General features: G+C 36.0%; 1 non-coding gene across 1 annotated transcript; it reads left to right on the top strand.

Moving 5' to 3' along the window:
- The first annotated feature begins 15000 nt into the window (after window positions 1-15000).
- Window positions 15001-15104, top strand: LOC112098697. Its single transcript, XR_002905806.1, has one exon. It is a non-coding gene; the product is annotated as a small nucleolar RNA R71 (small nucleolar RNA).
- Window positions 15105-19879: the final 4775 nt, after the last annotated feature.

The following is a 19879-nucleotide window of genomic DNA, read 5'->3' as shown; positions in this document are numbered from 1 at the left end:
CTTGATCCAAGATGGCAAACTTTTGGAAAGGCTTTAATCTCAGCAGTTGAGGTGGGACTCAACCAAGGACATGTAGTTGAGCAGGTGGAACCAAATTTTACCCTTGACCTACACAAGCCAACCCTTCCTCAAACCATAAAAGTGTTAGTCTAGATAAATGGATTAACCATGAAACCGGATACAGAAACTGCAGAAACAAATCAAGAAAACTCGAAAAAGCCCAAAGATTCACAAACAGACAGCTGTCAGAATGGCATGAAAAACCCAGAAGAATAACAATGTTTGCTCAGACATGAGCCGATAGTGAAGAAGAAATAAGGAGAGCCGTGTAATGCTACCAGGACTACTATAAAAGAAAACAAAAGAAAACTTCCTGGAAAAATGACAAGCCTTCCAAACCAGCTTATATATTGGAAGAAAGCTCCATTGGCAACAACACCAAAGCATTCTAAAGAAGCTATGAGATGCCACCAGCACAACCATGGCCGGTTATAGTTACAAGTTAGGAAGATTCAGAAAGTTCATCTGAATCCAATCCAACTGTAGATTCATTTTGCTCTTTTAGAAGACCAATAATAATGGAAGGAAGACCTCAATATCCTGCCAATCCAAGATATGTTGACACAAGGACAAGGTTCACAGTACCATTTACCTTCGAGACAGGCCAACACTCAGGAGTAACATCTTCAGATCCTCCAAAAAGACAGCCACAACAATCTCGGTAAGAACATCAACAAGAACAAATGGGTGAAGAAGAAGAACAATGCTAAGAATAGGAAACACGAGTCCAGATTTCACATTCTCCTCAAGGAAAAGTCATTTGGAATATTTATAATATCAAACTACAAGACAAAATTCCTTACATTGAACAAATGATAGCATGGTATGAAGGAGAATGCCAAAGACACCACAGCTAACCAGAAGAGCAACTATGCATAGATTAGTAGCAGGCTTTACTGGATCGCTTAGGTTATAGTGGAGTAACATCTTGACACCAATCCAACGAGAATGTATGTTATCCCGACCAGACCCTTGTGCTGTTGTTTTAGAAACTTTTACAACAGATTTCTTTAGATCCGGACCAAGAAAAACACAGTTGCCAAGAAAAACAATTCCTCTAGAACAATTGCTGTGATGTTTAAAAGCTTAAAGAATACTACATGGAGCAGCAACGACTTTACTATATCTTCCAAAAGCCCACAGATAGAGAAATCAATAACTAAGAAAGCACATGAAGCAGATAGAGAAATCCTCTTTGTCCAAATACTGCAATGACAATACTATGTTGTCGATCCAGAATCATTGCAGGAATCAAGAATTAAGGAAGTACATGAAGCAGATAAAGAAATCCTCTTTGTCCAAATACTGCAATGACAAACGCAACAAATTTAGTTGCCATGAAACAAGCAGCTCATGTTATTGTTCGAAGAAGTTTCACAGCAAGAAAACAAAACCCTGGAGACCATACAAAAGCAAGAAGCTCCGCTTTGTCAAAAGAAAAAAGTTCTAGAAAAGGTCATGCAGATGTTTCATTTGTGGCAAGAAAGGACATTATTGCAAAATAATGCAAACCCAAGAAGAGGAGTTTGACCAAGCTACTTCAACTCATTGAAGATCCAGAGTTTGATGATGAGTACTATGAATAGTCTGACAATCCTAAACAGGCATTACTCGCAATTGACTCACAGTCTCAAAAGTCTGATACATCCAGCGAGTCAAACGAGCCAGAAGAATCTTCAAATGATGAACAAGTTCTAAATATTTCTAAAGAATAGCCTATTGATCTAAAAATGCAGTCAACATCAGCATTCAAACCCTATGTCAAAGTCATCCTCTAGTTATCAGATAATAAACAGATTGCTTTCACTACCTTAATTGATACTGGAGCTGTTTCTTCAATCATCTGTGGAAATTATCTACCCAAAAGGTACCATGTACTGATACAAGTTAGCTTTGCAGCAACAAGTGGTGATTAGTTTCTTCACTTATAACTCTTCAGGAGAAGATCTACTACTTAGAACAGATTTCTTGAGTCTTATTGCCTCATTCACTTTCCATCCAGAAGGTTTTGGTTATACAATTACCAATCCTGTTGATCAAAAGTCCATTTCTTCATGATTCCATGGGTTGAGCAACAGTCCATTTTTTGGAGGGGTGATAAGAGGTAAATCCAAAAATCTCAATTCTAGAAATTTGAAATCCAGCACAAAGAACTTTTACAGTGCTGTGCAGATATTCCAAACAAGTTCTGATCTAGAGAAAATTATTTTGTTTCACTCCCATATAAAGAAGGATGGATCATGCCTTATCAAAGGTTTTATTACTACAACTCTATATTACAAGACTCCAGGACTCGATGATCCAACACACTCCTAGGGAGTCCCTTTTATAGGCACTGACAGAATCTCCTTTTACTATTTACATAATTACAACTTATCTATAGGGAATCTACTTTATGACTCATCATTTCTTTACATTACATCATACAGTACATCCTTATCTGTAAGGAATCTACTTTACAACTCATTACATGTGACACCATACTTTTGTCACTTCTTTACATTACATCACATAGTACATCCTTATCTCTAAGGAATCTACTTTACAACTCACTACATGTGACACAACACTCTTGTCACTTACTAAAAATAAGGTGCCACGCCTTTTCAAAGAAATCTTTTCTATGTAGCTCTTGATCAAATAACCTAGTTTTGGGAACACATGCTTTCTAGTCTTCTATAATGTTTCTGTTGTGGAAGATTCATTTCAACGGCGACCACAGAGCATACTTTATTATAGAAGGGCTTAGAAAACTCCTTTTGGGAGTACTGGCTCTGATACCAAGTTATAAAGACAGAAAATACAAAGGATGGTTTTATTACTGGAAGAGAGAATACAAGGTTTCACCCAAGTATTCTTACTATAACTCTATATTATAAGATTTCAATGATCCAACACACTCCCAGGGAGTCCCTTTTATAGGCACTAAGGGAATCTTTTTTTATTATTTACATCATTACATCTTATCTCTAGGGAATCTACTTTATGACTCATAACTTATTTACATTATATCACACAGTACATCCTTATCTTTAAGGAATTGACTTTACAACTCACTACATGTGACACCACACACTTGTCACTTATTTATTGGTCAATCTATATATATATAATCAATTTAGTCGTAGAAGGCAGCAGAAAGACATGGAGTAACAAGTACTTCAAATGATTGAGATTTCTCCATGGTCAACCCCAATCCTTCACCCATGTCCACCGGTTCATTAGATCGGGTTGCAAAATCAAATCCCTGAAGTAGAGAAGCAAGTGTAAATTGCATAACTTGGAGGGAAAATGACACTCTAGGACACATTCTTCTGCCACTACTAAAAGGTAACAATTCAAAATTTTGTCCCTTAACATAAATATCCTTGTGCCTTGTCAAAAATCTTTCTGGTTGAAACTTAGATGGCTCTTCCCAAACACTTGGATCACGTTGAATTTTCCAAGCATTGATAAAAAGTTGTGTGCGGGCAGGGACATGGTAACCATTAATTGTGCACTCTTCCATAGACTCATGAGGAACTAAGAATGGCACAGCAGGATACAAACGGAATGCTTCTTTGAGAATGGCTTGCAAGTGAACTAAATTTTTTATATCTTCTTCATCCACTTGCCTTTTTTGTTAACATATATGTTTCCATAATGTTGATTTTGATGATAACAAATAAAATTAAGAATGATTAATCTTTTAAGCTCAAATTATTTTTTATACTTTTTAAATAAATCATTATTTTCTCATTATAAAGGTTTCATATTTAATGGAAAAATGATTTTATGAAATTGGTTGCTTTTCAAGTTTATGGTTTAATTGAAAGAATTTTGAAAACTTTGAAATCAACAAGTATTGCTTGAAATTTTGGAAAAGGACTTATTTAAAAATTTTCATATCATTTTGGGCCATATCATAATTTTAAAAAGTTTTGGGACTAGCAAGTATTATTTAGAGATTCTGAAATTGGACCTATTTGCAAAATTTATAACGTTTTGAGCCTAGTACAGTTATGGAAAGTTTTGGGGCTAAACTGTAATTTTAAAAAATAGTTCACTGTAGCAGTCACTGTAGCAAGTGGCTAACCGGATGTGAAAAATCGGTAAGCCGGATGTTGGGCAGAATCTATCCGAATTGAAAGCGGCTAACCGGATCCTGACAAACGGTAATCCGGTTGTTGGGCAGTAAGCTTCTGGAGTATAAACGGCTATCCGGATTTCATAAGCGGTATACCGGATGTTCAGAAATTTAAATTTTGGCTGTAACGGTAACATACAAGCGGCTAACCGGATTCCATAAACGGTAAGCCGGTTATGAACAAAAAGTGAATAACGGCTAGTTTTTGAGCTTAAACTATATAAACTCAAATCCAATTCATTTTTGGTAACCTAAGCAAGCATAAACAAGTGCACACAACTTATATTGAGCTTTAAATTCAAAAATCATCATAGATTAAATCTTCATTGAGCTATCATTTGTATATCCACTCTTAAAGAGAGTTTCATGTTGTGCAAATTTTAATGTACTCGCAAGCGCACGAATCTATTGTAGTATAGACTAATGGTGACGAGTGTCGATCCCACGAGGAGGTGGATTTTTAATTCTATATAGAATTAATTTTGTAAATGGGTGGTTGGAATTGTGGTGGAAGTGATTTAAAATATGCTAAAATTGGAATTGCAATGGCGAGAATAAATTGTAGAGAAAATCGATTAAATTGACGTACTTTGGTATCTGGATCCGTATCAACATGCATCATGGGCTAAATAATCCGTATTAATGTCAATTAAATCATGAGGGGGGAATCCACACCTCATGAATCACGCTCTAATCAATATGGTGCTAAGGGCTTATCGTGCCAAATAATAATAACCTTATACTAGAGAGCCGGTGTAACCAAGGCGGTATCTAGACAAGATTATTATTATTTATCGACGAGAAGTCAAAACATCCACAAAAACTAGAGGGGAAGAGAAAATAAATTTACCAAATTAAGCCCATGACACATGTTGAGACTTCACCTTCAACCCAAGCTTGAAAGAAAATTAGCTACTCATAATTGAACTAGGGGCAAAATGGAAATTTATTAAAATACGAAGAAAATACAAGATGGAGAAGGAATTATAGAAAATGGATCCCAAAAATGGATTCAGAGATATCAAATTAGGGGGGGAAGCCCCCTTTTTATAGATACATGGAGTAAATCATGGCCATCGGATTAAAAACAGTTTGGACGCTTAGGATTGCACCACGTCATCAGTCAACAGTCAACGGTTTGACCACGTGGATGAACAGTAACACGGTTTGATCCGGATAAACAGTAACGCGGTTTGGTTGAAAATAATCCTGTGTGATGCATGCACCGTACGCGAGATTTTTCGTCCACTGATATGCTGCCACGTCACCATCAACAGTACATAAGAATTTTAGTCCAACAGGATCGTGACACCTCATTAGTCAATGCCACATCATCGGTCAATGCCACGTCATCGATCCGTCTATGTGAACAGTGTCGTGAACAGTAACGTAGACAATACCGTATACGTGAATAGTACCGTACATGTGAATAGTGCCATTTTTCCTTTTATGCTCTTCCTAAGGTTTTCGACCGTCCTGAGTTCAAAAGTGATGTCCGTTTTGCCGTCTGATCTCTCCTTTATTGTGAAATGACTATAATGCCCCTAAAATACATAAAATACTTAATTAAAATAACACACACGTAATTACATCACAAGAAGGTTAAATACATAAAAGTAAGGGTTGTTAGTAAGACTTGAAACGTAAAATGACAGTTTTCTCCTTTATAAATATACATTTTCTAACACTCAACACACCCCCCAACCAGCTTATTGCTAGTCCCTAGCAAATAAAGCGAAAACAAAATTCAAATTCAAAATATATATATATATATTTTTTAGAAACACTCGTGTTTATTCAATCAGATTAATGATAACAATTAAATAAAAATATAAGCATTATCTCCAGTCTAAAGCAATATCACACCCACATCAACCATCCACATGAATCGGCCCAGTAGACTTTGTTATAGTTACTTTCAAGAATGACATGTCAAACCCCAAAATCTCACTGGAAGTAGTGACACTCTCACAAAGAAATTAAACCCAAAAAATAGTCACTCCAATGAATCGTAATTGAGAGAAAATAATGAAAAAGTGATATCACATGCTCTCACCAAGATGAAATAAATATGCCCTCAGCTTAGAAATAATACGATCTCAAGTCAAATAAAAAAAAACGTTAGTCAACCCAATTTATTTATTTATTTTTTTATATGCACCACTACATCTTTTTAGCCCATATAACTAGCTTCTACTTCAAACTATAGTTCCCTAAAATCAAGAAGGACTTTTATTAGGACGTAACGTAGGCTAGGGATATGGCTAACAAAGAAAGGAAATAAGGAAAACAAAGTGTATGTTTGAGAAAAATGCAGAAATATTTTTTTTTTTTTTTGAAGTTGCAAGGTGGATTTCACCTATTATTGTTATTTTATTATTTTGAAACAACAACTTTTGTTTTTTTGTTTTTTTTTTTTTGCTTTTATTTGGCATAACTTCACTGAATAACATAATTATTTACATTTTCTCAAACATAAATTGGTGATGGAACTTATAAGACATCGGGTAATACTCCAAATCAGAGTGGGTCAAGATGATAAGTTGACAAAGAAAATGTTTTTTTATTTTATTTTATTTTTTTTTAAAGGCTCAAAAGGGGTAACTATGGATATTTAATAACAGGGATGGCTAGAAAGGCTCAAACGGATCAAAGATGGCCTTTCCATCGTCTTTTAGGGCTCTAAATAATTATCCATATCTACTAGTTGATGGGCCTCCCAATGTAGCAACACACATTTTTTTCTTTTTTTCTTTTTTTTAATTTTACTATTTTTTTTAAAGGGTTAACTCAAAAGAAATCTAGAGATTGTGTATAAAATAATAAACTGCTAAGCTGTATAGAGAATGGGCTAAAGGGTTACTCTCTAAGAAAATGATAGGCTCAACAACTCACTTGGCACTTATTTATGACATGTTCATTCCTTCAAGCAACTCATATTTGTCTCCGACATCAACATGTAAAGTAGCAAACATAGCGTAACATCACTTAAGACCAAAGATAATACAAATACTAAAATTTGAAATTAATCATGTCATCCAATGTTAAAACAAAAAACACAATTTTTGTTTTTTTTTAACTAAGAAGACGCGTTTCTAGAGGCAATATACTCCATATTCAGCCATCTTCGACTCAAAAATTTGAAAAAATATATTTATAAAGGAGAAAGAGGAAGAAAACATGTTTTTTTTTTTTTTTAAACGATGAAGATGCGTTTCTAGAGTAACTACACTCCATATTCAGCCATCTTCAACACAAAACATTAGCAACAGTTAGTTTCTACAACAAAAAATCAGTAAAAACTTAACCAAGATTCCACAATTGTCGACTAATCCCTCCCCCCAACCAGAACGAAACATTGTCCTCAATGTTTAAAGGAAAGAAGTAGAGTTTAGAAGACATCACCTGGGTGGTGCAACACAGAAGAAAATATTTACAGGCGGAGAGTTAAATCTAATTTGTACTTCTTACTGCGGCTACTGTTACCATCATTATTTGGTCGCTCTAACACAAAGGTCCATGGGTCTGGCTCCGGTTTATAAGCTTGTAACATATCAAGTAGCTCATTAGTAGTGTGAGCACAAATAAAGAGTTTTTTCACATTAGAAGGAATGAAATAATTTTTTATTGCATGGTTAAGAAATGCGATAAAGCCATCATAAAAGTTATTGACATTTAACAAACCGATAGGTTTCTGGTGGATGTGCAGATGGGCCCAAGATGCTAGTGTCATAAGTGCCTCTAGTGTTGCAAGATCTCCTGGAAGGAAAATAAAAGCATCAGCATGATTAAGCATTTCAGTTATTCTTTCTTGCATACCTGAGACGACTAACTCTTCTCCAGTTGATGAGTCAGACGAGCTGCCCAATGGTTTTAGGACTCTTGGGATGATGCCTAACACTTGACTTCCTCTGATAAAAGCTGCTTCTGAGACAATTTTTGATAACCCTCGGTTACCTCCTCCATACACCAAATGTAATTTTCTCACTGCTATGCTTCGACCAAGATCTATGGCTGCCTCAACGAACTCTTTATGTTTGCCATATGTAAATCTAGAAACATATCAAGCTTGTAACATATCAAGTAGCTCATTAGCAGTGTGAGCACAAATAAAGAGTTTTTTCACATTAGAAGGAATGAAATAATTTTTTATTGCATGGTTAAGAAATGCGATAAAGCCATCATAAAAGTTATTGACATTTAACAAACCAATAGGTTTCTGGTGGATGTGCAGATGGGCCCAAGATGCTAGTGTCATAAGTGCCTCTAGTGTTGCAAGATCTCCTGGAAGGAAAATAAAAGCATCAGCATGATTAAGCATTTCAGTTATTCTTTCTTGCATACCTGAGACGACTAACTCTTCTCCAGTTGATGAGTCAGACGAGTTGCCCAATGGTTTTAGGACTCTTGGGATGATGCCTAACACTTGACTTCCTCTGATAAAAGCTGCTTCTGAGACAATTTTTGATAACCCTCGGTTACCTCCTCCATACACCAAATGTAATTTTCTCACTGCTATGCTTCGACCAAGATCTATGGCTGCCTCAACGAACTCTTTATGTTTGCCATATGTAAATCCAGAAAGCACACAAATGTTCTTGAATTGTCTATTGGGAGTAGCTGCCATTGGAATATTTCTCAAAAATAATTTGTGAGTGTTTGACAAAAGAAATCACATTTAAGAGTCTTGGTGACAGTGGGTCACAGCTGTGTATGAGGTAACATGTCAGTGTCAAATAACGCGTGAAGCACATGGCTCGCGAGTCAAAAAGAAAACAGTAAAAAGAAAAAAGCAAACAGTAATAAAATTATTAAAGAAAATAATGTAAACAATAAAACAACAGTGAAATGAAATAAAATAACAGTAAAGTAAAAGGATATTTACACGTAGTTGCGACTGTGGCTCACATCTTCCTCTGGTTTTACGTCCAGAAACGGCTTGAACTCCCTCTATGGGTCGAGGATAGGCTTCCCATCCAGTTTTCTTATAAACTGGCAAACAGGGTCGTTTATAGTCAGATTCCCGAGACTATATCGTGCATGCTCTTTCTGGAATAATGGCCATAACTGGAGAATCGCTCCTTGCACAGATCCACTGGGATGTGTTTCAAGAGACAAAAGGATATCATCCAATGACTCCTTATTCAAGCCATCCCTAATGAATTGAATCTTATCTTCCCTGTTATCAGACACTATTCCTAAAGAACATGGGTTTCTATCGCAACTCATTCTGGCACACTTATGACAAGCAACATAAATTCTTCGAGCTCGTCGTTTTCTTGCATAATTTCCTTTACCACAACCAGGCATGAATGCAATAAATTTTGGAGGTAACTCACCTGCCGATCGTACTTTAGCCTCGATTAACCAACGGATGTCAGCAGGTATGTTATTCTTCATGAGCAATCGCATGCGTTCGGACCGGGCTTTATAGATTGTAAGGAGGGCATTCTGAGGAAGTGAAGGGAATCGCTTGTGAAGCTTCGCTAGAATCTCGTTTCTGTCCATACATTTGCCTCAGAATATCAGTTATTATGGGAAACCGAAGTAACCGACTTGATTGTCACGGAGTACCGTTATCCGCCACTTCACCGGGGTAACAAACTAAAGCACACAAACAGAAAAACAAATCAAAACACACAAAGAAAATTAAAATCGTCCTCTTATTGAATTTACCTCAAGCTCCAACTGGATGTCGTAAACACTTTTCTCAATATCTCGGAGTTGGCTTTCTAGATTCTCAACATAGGCTACTAACTCTGGTGGTTGTAGAGCCCAAATGCGATGTGTTTTACAAAATTGAATCTGCCTTTTGAGATGAGTTTTGACACGTTGAAGTGGTTTAAGAATGTTCAGGAGGAACGGTCTAAGCAAGGTACTCATGATTAAAAATGATAAGAGAAAACTTAATAGTTAAACAAACACACTTATGCAAAAATAATTTCAATTAGCAGAAGAATAATATAAAGAAAGAAAACAAAATCAAATCAACGAAAAGAAAAAAAAATCAATTCAAATCTGGTGGGTCACTCAAATTTATTTCGGTGTCTTTTCCATGTGGTTGGTACTCTAGATATGGCTTTAATCTTTGACCATTAACTTTAAACGTGACACCGTTCTTTGGGTCTTTAATTTCAATTGCCCCATGTGGAAAAACAGTATGAACAATAAAGGGACCAGACCATCGAGAGCGTAACTTACCTGGGAATAGGTGCAAGTGAGAATTGAATAAAAGCACTTTCTGACCTGGAGTGAAAGATTTTCTCATAATGTGCTTGTCATGAAAGACTTTCATTCGTTGCTTGTAAATTTTGGCATTTTCGTATGCATCATTGCGAATTTCTTCAAGTTCTGCCAGCTGTAATCTTCTTTCTGAGCTGGCTTGCTGCATGTCAAAGTTGAATTTCTTGATAGCCCAATATGCACTATGCTCGAGTTCCACAGGTAGGTGGCAAGCTTTTCCATACACTAGCCTGTAGGGTGACATCTCAATCGGGGTCTTGAAAGCCGTTCTATATGCCCATAATGCATCATCAAGTCTTAATGACCAATCTTTTCTGTCTGGCCTCATTGTTTTTTCTAATATGTGCTTTATTTCTCGATTAGAGATCTCAACTTGACCACTGGTTTGCAGATGATAAGGGGTCGCCACTTTGTGTGTGATTGAATACTTTGTCAAAAGAGCCTTGAATGCTTTGTTACCAAAGTGGGCACCACCATCACTGATTATCGCTCGAGGGAATCCAAAGCGTGAAACAATGTTGCTTTTCAAAAATCCTATCACCACTTTGTGATCATTGGTTCTGCATGGAATTGCTTCCACCCATTTCGATACGTAGTCAACACCAACCAATATGTATTGATGGCCAAAAGAAGGGGGAAAGGGTCCCATGAAGTCAATACCCCATACGTCAAAAATCTCAACCACTAAAATTGGATTTAGTGGCATCATGTTCCTTCGTGTAATGCTCCCCATTCATTGACACCTATCACATGAAGAACAGAAAGTGTAAGCATCTCGAAATATAGTTGGCCAATAAAAACCACATTGTAAAACTTTAGTCGCGGTTTTCTTAGCACTGAAGTGGCCTCCACAAGCTTGTGCATGGCAGAATGAAAGAATATTCTGAATTTCATTTTCAGGGACACATCGTCTAACAAATTGGTCTGCACAATACTTGAACAAATATGGGTCATCCCAAAATAAATTCTTTATTTCCGCAAAAAATTTAGCCTTGTCTTGCTTGGTCCAATGCTCTGGAAGCTTACCTGTAACAAGATAATTAACTATATCAGCATACCAAGGTAATACTTCCACACTCATTAATTGTTCATCTGGAAATGACTCATTTAATATTAATGGCTCTGTAATTGTGTCAAAATGGAGACGAGAGAGGTGGTCCGCCACAACATTTTCTGTGCCTTTCTTATCCTTGAATTCCAAGTCGAATTCCTACAAAAGTAACACCCAACGAATTAGTCTAGCTTTTGCATCTTTCTTTGTGAGAAGATATTTAAGAGCATCATGATCTGTGAATATAATTATTTTACAACCAATGAGATAAGATCGAAATTTCTCTAATGCAAACACTACTGCTAGCATTTCTTTTTCAGTAGTTGAATAATTCAACTGTGCATCATTCAATGTCATACTAGCATAGTAAATAACGTGGGGAATTCGATCAACTCTTTGTCCTAATACTGCTCCTACTGCATAATCAGATGCATCACACATGAGCTCAAATGGTAAGTTCCAGTTTGGGGCCTGAATGATGGGTGATGATGTCAACAATTGCTTTAATTTTTCAAAAGCCATAAGACATGAATCATTAAAGATAAAAGGTACATCCTTAGCAAGTAAATTGCATAAGGGTCTAGAAACTTTGCTAAAATCTTTAATGAAACGTCTATAGAAACCAGCATGCCCAAGGAAAGATCTTACTTCTCTGACTGTTTTAGGTGGAGGAAGATTAGAAATGAGATCCACCTTGGCTTTGTCAACCTCAATACCTTTGCTCGAAATGATGTGACCGAGAACAATACCTTGTTTTACCATAAAATGGCACTTCTCCCAATTCAAGATTAAGTTCTTCTCGGTACATCTCTGCAGAACTAGTGTTAGATGATGTAAACATTGATCAAACGAGTCACCAAAGACAGAAAAATCATCCATAAAGACTTCAAGGAATCGTTCAACCATATCAGAAAAAATGCTCAACATGCATCGTTGAAATGTAGCAGGTGCATTACATAATCCAAATGGCATTCTCTTATATGCAAATGTGCCAAAAGGGCAAGTGAAAGTAGTTTTCTTCTGATCTTTTGGTGCTATGGGAATCTGATTATATCCTGAGTAGCCATCTAGAAAGCAATAAAATTCATGGCCTGCTAATCTATCAAGCATTTGATCGATAAATGGTAAAGGAAAATGATGTTTACGTGTGACAGAATTCAACTTTCTATAATCAATGCATACACGCCATCCTGTAGTCACTCTAGTGGGTATCAATTCATTATCAGCATTCGTAACTACTGTGACTCCTGACTTTTTAGGGACAACTTGTACAGGACTGACCCATGAACTATCAGAAATTGGATAAATGATACCTGCATCTAATAGCTTAAGGACTTCAGTTCTAACAACTTCTTTCATATTAGGATTTAACCGACGTTGCATTTCCCTAGTAGATTTAGCATTTTCATCAAGGTGAATGTAATGCATGCAGTCTACTGGGTTAATACCTTTTATGTCCGCTATAGTCCATCCTAATGCTCCTTTATGCTCTTTTAAAACATCCAACAACTTACCTTTTTGTTCGTCATTTAAGGATGATGAGATGATTACTGGTAGAGTACTTTCTTCTCCCAAAAATGCATATTCCAGAGTGTTGGGTAATGGTTTGAGCTCGAGTTTCGGTGGTGATTCAGATGATGGGATGAGTTTCTTTTCTGATGGTGCTAGTTGTTCAACTCTTGATTTCCATGTATTAGTGTCCATGGATGGTGCTGAGTCAAGTAAGGCGTTGACCTCTTCGACCGATCTGTTAATATCAAAATCAAAACCAAAGTGAGTTAAGCATGTCTGTAAAGGATCATCACTAAGGTTTGAAATAAAAGTGTCATCAACTAATGCTTCAATTAAATCAACATCAACAATTCCATCATCAGCACTGTGAGGTTGTTTGGCAATGTTGAAAATATTTAGCTCCATAGTCATGTTGTCAAAGGACAACTGCATATTTCCAGTCCTGCATTGAATGTGAGCATCCGCAATTGCCAAGAAAGGTCGGCCTAGAATAATAGGGATGTGCTTCATTGAATCCTGTATTGGTTGAGTGTTAATTACAATGAAATCAACAGGAAAATAAAACTTGTCTACCTGGATAAGCACGTCCTCCACAATACCACGAGGTATTTTCGTGGACCGATCTGCAAGCTGTAACACCACTGGAGTTGGGTGTAATTCTCCCAGTCCAAGTTTCACGAATACAGAGTAAGACAAAAGATTTACACTAGCTCCTAAATCCAACAAAGCATTCTCAATTGTGTGGTTCCCTATACTACATGAGATAGTGGGGGAGCCTGGGTCTTTGCATTTTAAAGGAATTTTATGTTGGAGTATAGAACTAACGTTTTCTGTTAAAAATGCCTTCTTTTGAACATGCATATTTCTCTTTTTAGTACAAAGGTCTTTAAGAAACTTGGCATAAGATGGAACTTGTTTAATAGCATCAAGTAAAGGGATGTTAACACTTACTTGTTTGAAGATTTCAAGAATCTCACCTGTGGATTTTCCTTTTTTTCCTTTAGCTAACCTTTGAGGAAATGGAGCTTTCGGAACATATTCTCGTGGGTTGGTTTCTTTTTCCTCCGGTAGTGAGTCCTCAACATTCACAGGTACAATTTGATTTTCTTTGGTCACTGGCATCTCCACTTTGTTGTCGACTTCTTTTCCTTTTCGCAAGGTTATGACTGCTTTGACCTCTCCATGCTGCTGTGGTGAACTGGTACTTGCTTCATGTACTCTTTTAGGATTAGGCACTGGTTGACTTGGAAACTTGCCTTTCTCAATAGTCATTGCCAAGGTTTGAACTGAAGAAGCGAGTTGTCCCACCATCTTCTCGAGGCTTGAAACTGATTGGGCTTGTGAGTTGAAGCCCGCTCTCAACTCATTTCGTAGTTCATCAATGGTGCGGTTCTGTTGCTCAATCATGGAGTGAGTAACATTCCTGAAATTCTGGAATGCATCCTCCCATGGTCTGAGTTGAGAATAGTTCTGGTTTTGATTGAATGGTCTAAATGGGGGCTGAGAGGCTTGAGGATTTTGAGGAATTTGTTGCATTGGTGGAGCTGGAGCTGCTGGTCCATTTTGTTGGAATCCTTGAGACCATGAAAAATTGGGGTGGTCTCTCCATCCAGGGTTATATGTGTTGGAGTATGGGTTGTAATTAGATGGCTTTCTCATTACACCTATGGCATTGGCTTGATCTGGATATGAGTCAGGGTCATGTGATTCTGTTGATTTAGCAGTCGATAACGATGCTATTTGTCGAGCAAGACCTTCAACCATCTCCTTGACTTCTTTGATTCCCGAAGTTGACTCGCCAATGTGAACCTCATTCACTCCTTTAATCCTTCTAGTATTCCTGAGTGATCGACTCCGTTGTTGGGAATTGTCCGCTTGTCGCTGGAAAAACTCCCAAATTTCTGATGCACTTTTTGACATTAGCTCTCCTCCACTTGTTGCCATTAGCCATTCTTGCACATTCGGCAATAATCCCTCCAAAAAGTATTGGCATTGGTGCCATTTCTCGTACCCATGATGTGGACACTTCAAGAGTAGTCCATTGAATCGCTCCCAAGTTTCGAAAAACTGCTCGTCCTCTCTTTGTGTAAACTCTGAAATTTCCCTGCGAATAGAATTGGTTTTATGCACTGGGAAATATTTATTTAGAAATTTTGTAACCATTTGTTCCCATGATGCAATGCTATTAGCAGGCAATGTATTAAGCCATGAACGAGCTCTATCCTTTAAAGAAAATGAGAATAATCTAAGCTTTACATCATCATCTGAAAAATTCTCGTATTTAAAAGTTTGACAAATAGCATGAAAATCATTCAGATGATTATATGGGTCCTCATTTTCTAGGCCATAAAATGTGGGGAGACAATTTAGCACACTAGGTTTTAATTCAAAACTCCTAGCAGCTACATTTGGGTATCTTATACATGATGTGCTCAAATTAGCTAAAGGACTAAAATAATCCTTAAATGGCCTCTCCTGTGGTGCTTGTAAATCCATTCCAAATTTATTAATGTGCTTTTGTGTGCGAAGTGTTTTCTCAAGTTCAAGGTCTATAGGTTCAAGATTAGGTAATAATGACCTACGACCATGCATGCAAAACAAATAAAATAAAGATGGGAACAAAACAAATAAAAATAAAGAAGAGGGAGAAATTACAATACTAACCTTATTGCGCTATTACAACCTTACTATAAAAATACACAAAAAATAAATACGTGAAATAAATTAACTAAAAATTAAATTAATAAGATAAACAAAACTTACAAAGAAAAATAAATTAAAAATTAAATTACAGAATTTTAAAGAAGAGAAAAAGAAAAGAAATACTAACCTCAAAATGCGGATTCACTTTTTTTTTTTTTTATAAAAAATACAAGAAAACAAATAAAAGAAATTATTCACAAAAATTAATTCTATGAATTAAAATTACTTACCTCCCCGGCAACGGCGCCAAAAACTTGTTGTGCAAATTTTAATGTACTCGCAAGCGCACGAATCTATTATAGTATAGACTAATGGTGACGAGTGTCGATCCCACGAGGAGGTGGATTTTTAATTCTATATAGAATTAATTTTGTAAATGGGTGGTTGGAATTGTGGTGGAAGTGATTTAAAATATGCTAAAATTGGAATTGCAATGGCGAGAATAAATTGTAGAGAAAATCGATTAAATTGACGTACTTGGGTATCTGGATCCGTATCAACATGCATCATGGGCTAAATAATCCGTATTAATGTCAATTAAATCATGAGGGGGGAATCCACACCTCATGAACCACGCTCTAATCAATATGGTGCTAAGGGCTTATCGTGCCAAATAATAATAACCTTATACTAGAGAGCCGGTGTAACCAAGGCGGTATCTAGACAAGATTATTATTATTTGTCGACAAGAAGTCAAAACATCCACAAAAACTAGAGGGGAAGAGAAAATAAATTTACCAAATTAAGCCCATGACACATGTTGAGACTTCACCTTCAACCCAAGCTTGAAAGAAAATTAGCTACTCATAATTGAACTAGGGGCAAAATGGAAATTTATTAAAATACGAAGAAAATACAAGATGGAGAAGGAATTACAGAAAATGGATCCCAAAAATGGATTCAGAGATATCAAATTAGGGGGGGAGGCCCCCTTTTTATAGATACATGGAGTAAATCATGGCCATCGGATTAAAAACAGTTTGGACGCTCAGGATTGCGCCACGTCATCAGTCAACAGTCCACGGTTTGACCACGTGGATGAACAGTAACACGGTTTGACCCGGATGAACAGTAACGCAGTTTGGTTGAAAATAATCCTGTGTGATGCATGCACCGTACGCGAGATTTTTTGTCAACTGATATGCTGCCACGTCACCATCAACAGTACATAAGAATTTTAGTCCAACAGGATCGTGACACCTCATCAGTCAATGCCACATCATCGGTCAATGCCACGTCATCGATCCGTCTATGTGAACAGTGTCGTGAACAGTAACGTAGACAATACCGTATACGTGAATAGTACCGTACATGTGAATAGTGCCATTTTTCCTTTTATGCTCCTCCTAAGGTTTTCGACCGTCCTGAGTTCAAAAGTGATGTCCGTTTTGCCGTCTGATCTCTCCTTTATTGTGAAATGACTATAATGCCCCTAAAATACATAAAATACTTAATTAAAATAACACACACGTAATTACATCACAAGAAGGTTAAATACATAAAAGTAAGGGTTGTTAGTAAGACTTGAAACGTAAAATGACAGTTTTCTCCTTTATAAATATGCATTTTCTAACACTCAATATTTCATTGTTGTAATTTTCATTTCTCATCAAATTGTGAGTGTACAAGTGTGAGAAACACTTGGGGTGAAGAGATTGGGGAGATAATCTCTTGATTGTAAAGGTTCATTGACACCTTGGAAGTCAATTGTAAAAACTTGAAGCCTTAGGAGGCTTGGATAGTGAAATCCTCAAGCGGGTGAGCTTCAAGGCGTGGACGTAAGCGGGGATTGCCGGACCACGTAAAAATCCTTGTGTTTGTTTTCCCTTCCCTTACTCTTTTAATATTGTGCATGATTGAATTTATTGTTTTCAATTTGATTAAGGCAATAGATTAAATTGTTGTGTGGTTTGCTTAGCTTAAATTTTAAAATCTCAATTCACCCCCCCTCTTGAGTTGCCTAGTTAGTATTTCATTTGGTATCAGAGCAATGCGCTCTTGTGTAGACTTAACCGTCTAGAGTTAAAGATTAATAGCAACCCAAATTAGTTCAACTTTCATGGAAGGCAAATCCACTATTAGACCTCCATTCTTTGATGGTAATGACTATCCTTATTGGAAAACTAGGATGAGAGTGTTTTTACAAGCCTTAGATTATGAAATATGAGAAATAGTTTGTGATGGTTCATTCATTCCTAGGAAGAATGTGTTAAGTGAGTTGGATAAGAAAAACATGTCTTTAAATTCCAAGGCTATGAATGCTTTATTTTGTGCTTTAGATAAAAAGGAATTTTATAGAGTTTTAAATTGTTCTAATGCTTATGAAATTTGGAGAAAACTTGAAATTGTGTATGAGGAGACTACAAACGGCGAGGAATTTCATAAAGTGTCGAATTTGGCACTTATGCCAATTGGAGATGAATCGGATGATGAACTTGATAAGGTAAATGATCTTCATACTCATGATGAATTACATGACGCTTTTAAAGAATTGCATGGTGAGTGGATGAAACTTGGTAAAAAGAATGCATGCCTTAAGAAGAAAAGGATACCATGCAAAAATGCATTGATTTATTGAATGAGAAGATAAAGGAATTAGAATTAGAGAATAAAACATTGCATGATGAAGTTGCATTATCAAATGAGAAATTTAGCACTTCACACAAGCATCTAGAATCACATGTAGATAACTTGAAAAATGAAAAGGATACTTTACAAAAATGTAATGATTCATTAAATGAAAAGATTAAAGGACTAGAGTTAGATAATAAAATGTTGCATGATAGAATTGCATCATTTAAAGTTAAACAAAATATTTCGTATGAGCATGAAAAATCACATGTTAATAAATTGATGAAAGAAAATGATTTGCTTAAGAAAAAGAGTAATGAGCTCAATGAAATTGTGTTAAAATTCACAAATGGTCAAAAGAACTTAGAAAAATTACTAAGCACTCAAAAATGTGTGTTTGATAAAGGAGGACTTGGGTATAAGCCTTACTTGAAACAAAAATATTATAAGAATTATTTTGTTAAGGCTACCTCCACAAGTGATCATAAGATTGTTTGTCATTATTGTAATGGAAATGGTCATATGAGTTTTAGATGTCCAGTTAAGAGAAATGTATATTATGGAGTCAAATGTATTTGGGTCCCAAAAGGAACTAAATCTAACGTTCAAGGACCCAAGAGTATTTGGGTACCAAAGCACACAACTTGAATATTTGTTTTGTAGGTACCACAAACAATGAATGGTGGAGAGTTCCTTGATGAAGCTTATGAGGATAATCACTTGATCATGGTCTAAGCAAAAATAATGAAGCAAGATGATTTAATTGTTTTGGTAACTATTATTGCTTTATTGATTATAAGTGATGGTCTTTTAATCTTAGTAAATATTTAACATTTCATTTGGTATCATAACATTAAGTGCATTAACATGAAGTGGATAAGTTTATCTTGCCTATTTATTATGTTGAGTGGATCATGATAAATGGATAATAGCTTGAATTTGTGAAAGTATACTTGTATGTTTACATGATTGAATTATCATTGTGTTTAACATTGAGTGCTTTATCATGATGCATGGTTATATATTTATGATGATAGCTTGTCAACTCATCATGATAGATTTGTTTGATTTTGATGATTGATGATTATATGTGCATTACTTGATGAATTGATGGAGTTGTTGATTTGTTATAATTGTTTAAGCTTATATGGAAGTGTTTTTAACCATTTTTTATTTAGGGATTTGCTCATTTTTAAGGGAAAACTCTGTCAAAAATTTTGCTCCCACAAAATGGGTAATATCTTCATCGAATTATTTTTAATGATATTGTTTCGAGTGCATCTATCTTTCCTTTTTATGATGAAGGGGGAGATAAATATGATATGTTTTTGGAGAAAATCATTTCGGTTAAAATTTTAAATTGGCCATATATTTAGGGGGAGCATATAATATGCTTTTGGATAATATGCATTTTGAACTTTTTTGTTGTCCAAAGGGGGAGACAAAGTAATATATCATTTCGATGTTGTCAAAAGGAGGAGAATAATATGCATTTTGAGTAATTGTTTTGATAATTGATATGTGATTATGGTGAGGACTTGATGATTTTGAGATATGATGATGATTTGATTACATGGGTGTTTTATATGATAAATTTATGTTATGAGTTGTTG

This window comes from Citrus clementina, unplaced genomic scaffold, assembly GCF_000493195.1.
Source record: "Citrus clementina cultivar Clemenules unplaced genomic scaffold, Citrus_clementina_v1.0 scaffold_5, whole genome shotgun sequence".
NCBI lineage: Eukaryota > Viridiplantae > Streptophyta > Magnoliopsida > Sapindales > Rutaceae > Citrus > Citrus x clementina.
The sequence above is the reverse complement of the archived record's forward strand: the minus strand, read 5'-3'. Positions and strand labels throughout refer to the sequence as shown.